The sequence below is a fragment of the Asparagus officinalis genome, chromosome 9 (genome assembly GCF_001876935.1).
Source record: "Asparagus officinalis chromosome 9, Aspof.V1, whole genome shotgun sequence".
NCBI classification, from domain to species: domain Eukaryota; kingdom Viridiplantae; phylum Streptophyta; class Magnoliopsida; order Asparagales; family Asparagaceae; genus Asparagus; species Asparagus officinalis.
This window is the reverse complement of record NC_033802.1, coordinates 46,507,054-46,513,745: the sequence shown is the minus strand read 5'-3', so window position 1 is coordinate 46,513,745 and position 6,692 is coordinate 46,507,054. Positions and strand designations below refer to the sequence as shown.

At 38.9% G+C, this 6,692-nt stretch overlaps 1 long non-coding RNA gene across 3 annotated transcripts; it reads right to left on the bottom strand.

The window, feature by feature from the left end:
* LOC109824840 lies at positions 1,304–3,529 on the bottom strand. 3 transcript variants are annotated; one of them, XR_002242802.1, is made up of 5 exons: positions 3,356–3,529; positions 2,747–2,826; positions 1,986–2,062; positions 1,656–1,709; positions 1,304–1,508 (listed from the first exon to the last, which is right to left on the bottom strand). It is a non-coding gene; the product is annotated as an uncharacterized LOC109824840 (long non-coding RNA). The 3 variants fall into 3 exon arrangements; XR_002242800.1 differs by lacking the exon at positions 1,656–1,709 and having other exon boundaries at positions 3,356–3,526; XR_002242801.1 differs by lacking the exon at positions 1,304–1,508 and having other exon boundaries at positions 1,531–1,709; positions 3,356–3,526.

Genomic DNA, 6,692 nt, shown 5'->3' with positions numbered 1-6,692 from the left:
AAAAAACCCTAATCCCAAATCAACATTATTCATGCTAAACCTATCACATTATTCATGGCTTACCTTAATCACAATACTCATGGTTAAACCCTAATCCCAAATCTCAACTAAAAAGCAAATTTCATGGTAAACCCTAACTCCTAATTCATATCCCCTCGTCAAATTTAACAACAAAATTAAAAAAAAATTACCTTGATCGGACTTGGTCAGCGACGGTGTCAGGAGCTTGGTCAGCGGGGTCAGCGGAGGTCGACGAGTAGAGAGAGGGAGGGGTGAGAGAGGGAGTCGAGAGAGGCGAGAGAGAGGGAGGAGTCACGGGTGTAGGAATGAGGGGTCACGGGTTAAAAAGTAAATGCAAGTGCACGGGACTTCTAGTCCCGTGCATTTCAATTGCTGGCCGAGCTACACGGGACTGCTAGTCCCGTGTAGCTCGAAAAAACACTGCTACTACAAAACCGAAAAGGGTCGGTTTTGCAGATTAATTTCCAATCAGGTCGGTTTTGCTATACAAAATTTAAAAAAAGCCCCTTTTAAAAATTTGTCTATAGATATATTCTCATTTGTTATTTTAAATATTTGATATAAAAAATAATGTATAAACTATATGGGTCGGGTCTGGTAACCCGTTTAATAAACGGGTTGGGTCACATTGACCCATTTATTAAACGAGTTGGGTTAGGTCACACTTATACGGGTCGGGTCAACTATGACCCGACCCGACCTGTCCTGTTTGCCACCACTACTTTGCAGCAGCGGAGACTAATAGATGGTATCTTCTCAAGTTTGATAGTTATCCCAAATCTCACGGAGGGCCACTAGTAGAAAAATGAGCAACCTAGACGGAAATTTCCGTCTAGGTTGCTCCAATTTCCGTCTAGATTGGTTCACCTAGACGGAAATCCGTCTAGTTTGTTCCGTCTAGAATATTTCCGTCTAGATTGGGGCAAACTAGACGGAATTCCGTCTAGTTTGCTAACCTAGACAGAAAACAACCTAGACGGAAGTGAAAATCCGTCTAGGTTGCTTCCTAGACGGAATTCCGTCTAGGTTGCTTTAACCTAGACGGAATTCCGTCTAGGTTGCTTTAACCTAGACGGAATTCCGTCTAGGTTGATACTATAGCAATAGTAACAACCTAGACGGATACTGTAGCAACCTAGACGGAATTTCCGTCTAGGTTGCTACTGCTACAGTTTTTTTTTTTTTTTTTTTGCAGAATCTGCATTGCAAGCTATATGATATCAAATGTATATATGCACAATGTTGCACAACACCAAATTATATTCATATCCAACACAATCTAATTATATTTCAATATCAAATACAATTATATTCAATAATACATTCACCAAAATACTAGTGTGATACATAAATTGTTTACATAGATAAGAAGTAATTTTCTATTTAGCAAGAGCTTCATTATGCATCACTTCAGCAAGACCTTTTTTCTCACATGGAAGCATCTGAGATGTAGCGCTTTTCACAATGCAAACTTCACTGACCAGACTCTGAAATGCATGAGAATAAAATCACATCAAAGATTTTTCTATTTCAGTCAATTCATACAGATAATTTACGATGAAACACAGAAACACCCTGCAGAAAAACAGATTCAATTCTTCTATTTTTTGAAATTAAGCCCTATGGCTCCAAACCTTCACTTCTCCATACTCAATATGTTAAATACAAACTGTGTATCAGCAAGTAACCTGTGTAGCCAATTCCAACATAACATGTAGGAGAAAAGCTTTGTTACGTGTCATTTGAAGTAACTAGGAAAAATGAGACAAAGGGTCCACTTAAATAAATACTTATTAATACAAACATAGGAAACCTTAGCAAACTAGTTTCAGTTTTCTGACTATACATACATAGAAGATCCTCAGAGAAAGCGGCCCCCAACAAAACCACCTCCACATAAATTAAGTATTCACTAGTTATCTGTATAAGCGAACAGTAAGAAAGAAGCTTTATAAGAAATTTACCTTGAGTTTTAGTGTTCTACAGACACTGTGGAAAGATATCTGTTGAGGGGGCATATCAATCAATGTCGTTATCCCACCTGAAAGAGAACATAAATCACCACTCTAGATTAGAATATGAATGAAACCATGATACATGCAAAATAACTATGATACTAGCTTTCCCATTCATTTATTGTCTAGGTGACCTGCGAAGATATATATGAAACTGAACTTGGCATGCTCAGAGATGGGGTCTATGTAACTTCAATATGGGAGAAAAAGAAACAAAATAAAACATGTGCACACTATTTAATGTCTTATATAAGAACCAACTTGGAATCATCCCAAGCAAAGCACAATTGATGATTCATGAAATCTGGACATAGGATAGTATTATGTTGATATTACCAGACTATTTCTCCTTTACCTACAGTATACTATTAACCAGCATTATGTAACATGATATTGTTAGTTACTTCACGATCCTCTAATACCGGTGGTCTCTATAGCAAAGATATAAACCATAGCAGCAAAGATATAAACCGTTTGTAACATGATACATGCTTCTCATAGAAATGAATCCATAGCAGCAAAGATATAAACCGTTTGCTGGTTTAAGAAACAAGCGCTAAAACCATTCATGAGTTCGCAACGGAAAAGCAACTTAAAAGAAACATCTAAGATCCAGTGACGAAGTAAACAATGACATAAATGAAGATGCTTCAACCACACATCAAAAGATAAAAAGAAAAACATAGTATGGGAAGGATAGCATCACATACCCCTTGGATTCTCTTTCCAGTCACAGGGCACCTTGGTCCTTTCGCCCTCTTCTTGGCAGTCTGGTAGGTAAGTTTCCCACCTATAACAAGATATAACTATATAAGCCATCATATTAGAAATCACAGACAAGTTCAGACACAGCAAAGACAGGATGTTAATTAAGCTAACATTATCCTTGCATTAGTTTCTACAGCATTCCAATTACTCCATTTTGGTTGACAAAAACAAGCACAAGAAACTTTAAACAATTGACGACTTCATCCATCCAATAAAAATGAAAACTACAGGTTCATTCATGGATAAATCAATTTGGACAAAAGCACATTTTTTAACAAGAACTGATAAGTAAACTTCATTTGGGCATTAGCTTTCCATCCATCTAAAATTAAATAATAATTACAGTTAATGCTAAAGTAGACCAGGGTTCATCAGCATTAACACAACACACCCCAAGATCATCAAAATTGATAAAACTACATTTCAACGAACTTAAAGCAAACGCCAAGCAGTCATCTTTTCAATACTAAACCCTAGTTCCGATCCCAAATCAGCCTAAAACCCTAGAATGAGAGAGATCGAGAGAGATCGAGAGAGAGAGAGATGGTTACCAGGGGTTTTGACGATGCGGGTCGGGTTCGATTTCGTGGCATAGCTATGCCTCTTGCGATAGGTCAACCTCTAAACCATTTTTGAATCGCTCTCTCTCTCTCTCTCTCTCTCTCTCTCTCTCTCTCTACAAGAGATTCAGAGGAAGAAGAACGAGGCGCCGGGGATTAGGGTCACGGGGCGAGGGGCGCGGTTTTCTCTCTCTCTCTCTTTCTACAAGAGATTCAGAGGAAGAAGAACGAGGCGCCGGGGATTATGGTCACGGGGCGAGGGGCGCCGTCGCCGGGGCGGGGCATGTAGGTGACGGAGCGGGAGGGGGTTAGGCGGGATCGGAGGAGGGTTTTGAGGAGGGGGAGAGATCGATGCGCCATGGATCGGAGTTGGGAACCAAGAAGAGAGGTAGGGTTAGTGTTTTTGATAGGGAAGAACGAGGGGAATTTTCAAGCAGGTGGAGGTGCAGGTGGGTAGCTCCGGCGGTGGAGGTGGAGGTGGAGGGGGGATGAGGGGGATTTGGGGGTTTGGAGAGAGAGAGATTCGGGGATTTGTGGAGAGAGAGAGAGGGTTTGGCCCGGGATTTAGATGGAGGGGAGAAAAAAGAGGCGGAGAAATGAAAAAATAGGCGGGGAAATGAAAAAAAAGAGAGGGTCGGTAATTTTTTTAGGCAATCTAGACGGAAATTCCGTCTAGGTTGTATCACTCTAGACGGAATTTCCGTCTAGGTTGAGTGACTATTTAAAAAAAATAAAAAACCGTCTAGTTTGTCAATCTAGACGGAAATTTCCGTCTAGATTGATTCAAACTAGACGGAACAAACTAGACGGAATTTTTTCCGTCTAGTTTGAGCCAAACTAGACGGAAAAAAATTCCGTCTAGTTTGTTCCGTCTAGTTTGTTCATTTTTCTACTAGTGGGCTATAATTCCTTTCATATATTAATTAGAGTTTAATTTTTGTAATAAAAAGGCTGTTGGATAGCACCATTTCCAATCGAGGGAAGTGAAGTGAGGTTCTGAAGAAGAATGCTTATTTTCTCAAATTATCAGAAAATAATGGCATTTGATCATGTCATATATCAAACAAGAGGGAAAGCTTAAATGAAGACGGCAATTGTATTTGCACAAGGATCACTTGAAATTTCACAAAAAGGCTTCTTGTTATTCATTGAGAAGATAGGTGTGCCCAAGAAACATTAATTTCATCAAACTTAGTATGTATTGTACTCTGTTTATTCCTCTGGCATCTTATGAACTCATCTCCACAATGGTGTCAGGATTCTAAAATCTAAAGTCATCTCTCACAATCAAGTTGTCTCTTACAATTTGGAGTTTGCAGGTTTTATGCAGTATTCGCATTATGAACGCGCACTCTTGCTTTTCATCTCGTGGTAACCTACGCATTATGAAGTATTTATGATTTAATTGGAAAGCTGGAAATGATTTTGGCCAAGAAACGGAATGCTGGTGCTGTTCCATCTCATACGTGAGAGCTGGAACCCCACCTTCCATATTTCCTTTTCTCTCGTGGTTAGGATTCTAACCCTCCAAACTGGAGGGCCGTCGAACAATATCTACATAGAAAGTATTCTGATATCGCGGTTTCAGGATAGGCTATAGTATTTGTATACGGAAAGAAACTCTATACAAAATCTGCTCTTTCCAATTATGCGTTGTGGAGCATAAGTTTAGAAGGGTAACTTCATGTGCATAGTTTGGCTATTTATTTTTATATAGGAGGATGCAATCCAACAGGTTTCGTGTGCACGATATACCTCCTCATGCAGTTGATTTTACTCTGATGTCGGTCTTGTGCTTCCCTGTTTGGAAACTTTGATAAATTAATGCTTTAGCCTCACATTTTTGTTATAGGGTTCTATGCCTCATGGAGTAAGGTTGTTTGTTTTCTTGTTTGATTTTTGCCGCTTCTTTTTTTTTTCATCTTGTTGATAATAGTGTATTGTAGTGGGTTTTAGTCCCACATTGGTTGCAAGTGTTAGACCCTAGAGGGGGTGTGATTAGGGTCTTATGCTAATCTAATCCGATTTAAATGCCAATTAAAATTCATTAATACGTTATCCTAGCAAGTATGAAAATACAACAATATTTGTAAGCTAGGATAAGCAATGTAAACAATAAGATATATCCTATATGATAAAATATATATGCAAGGATATATAAACTAACACAAGGGTAAACGATATGAACTAGATAGTGGATGATATAGATAATGAGCTAATGACAATGGCGATATAAGATATGAACATAAATATGAATGAACGCCAAAGCACACTCAAACAAGCAATATGATCACGGAGTTCGGACCTTCCGTCCTACGTCTCCGCTCCCCACTCCCGGGGAGAAATCCACTAACACAATCCGGTTTGGAAGCCGGAACTTCTTCTACACACTCGGTTTTCTAGCTAACCGAAAACTCTACCACTATCAACCGGGTTTTCTACGTTCACCCGAATAACGTTTACACCTCACAGTATCGGTTTTCAACGCTCACCGATCAACGTCACTCCTCACACTCGGTTTCTAGCTCACCGAAAACCTCACTACACACTCGGTTTCTAGCTCACCGAAAATCTTACAACACTCACAATGTAACAAATATAAATTTGTTCTCTACAATATGGATGAGAACACAATTTAGCACAACTCAAAGTTACAAACTCTCACCACCCAACTATACTATGTATGTAAATACTAAAAGCTCAATGTGTGTGTGTGTAACAATGAGTAAAATAAATCTAACTCAAATAGCAAACTAGCAATAATTAATATATGATAAATCAATAATGAAATTGCTAGGGAAAAGAGTTAGAAAACTTCTCTGTAAACACAAAGAGAGGATGATGAAATGTTGAAGATGAACTCTTCAATAGCTGATTGTAAACTCCTCTTTGTAACAGCAAACCAAAACAAACTTAAACCAAACAAAAACAAGCTTAAACCCTTGTTTAAAACCTTGTTTAAAAACTTCTTTAAAAACTTCTTAAAAATTTGAAAAAGAGAAGCAATAGGGTATATATACCCACAAAAGATCTCAGCCAAAACCCCCGTTAAAAAGACAACAAAGCCCAGCTCAGAGAAAATAGCCGTTGGAAGCAACGGTCTCATTGGCGGTCGACCGAAAATTCTCGCGGTCGACCGCAAGCCAGATCCCAAACTGAGAATCGCGCAGAAACAACGTCGGTCGACCGTATCGGTCGACCGGAGGAAATTTCGGTCGACCGACCAAAATTTCGGTCGACCGGATTACTGTAGCAATGCGCAGATACTTTGAAAAATCAATTTAAAATAGTAAATGAACTCCAAAAATTATGAAATTTTGTGGGAATG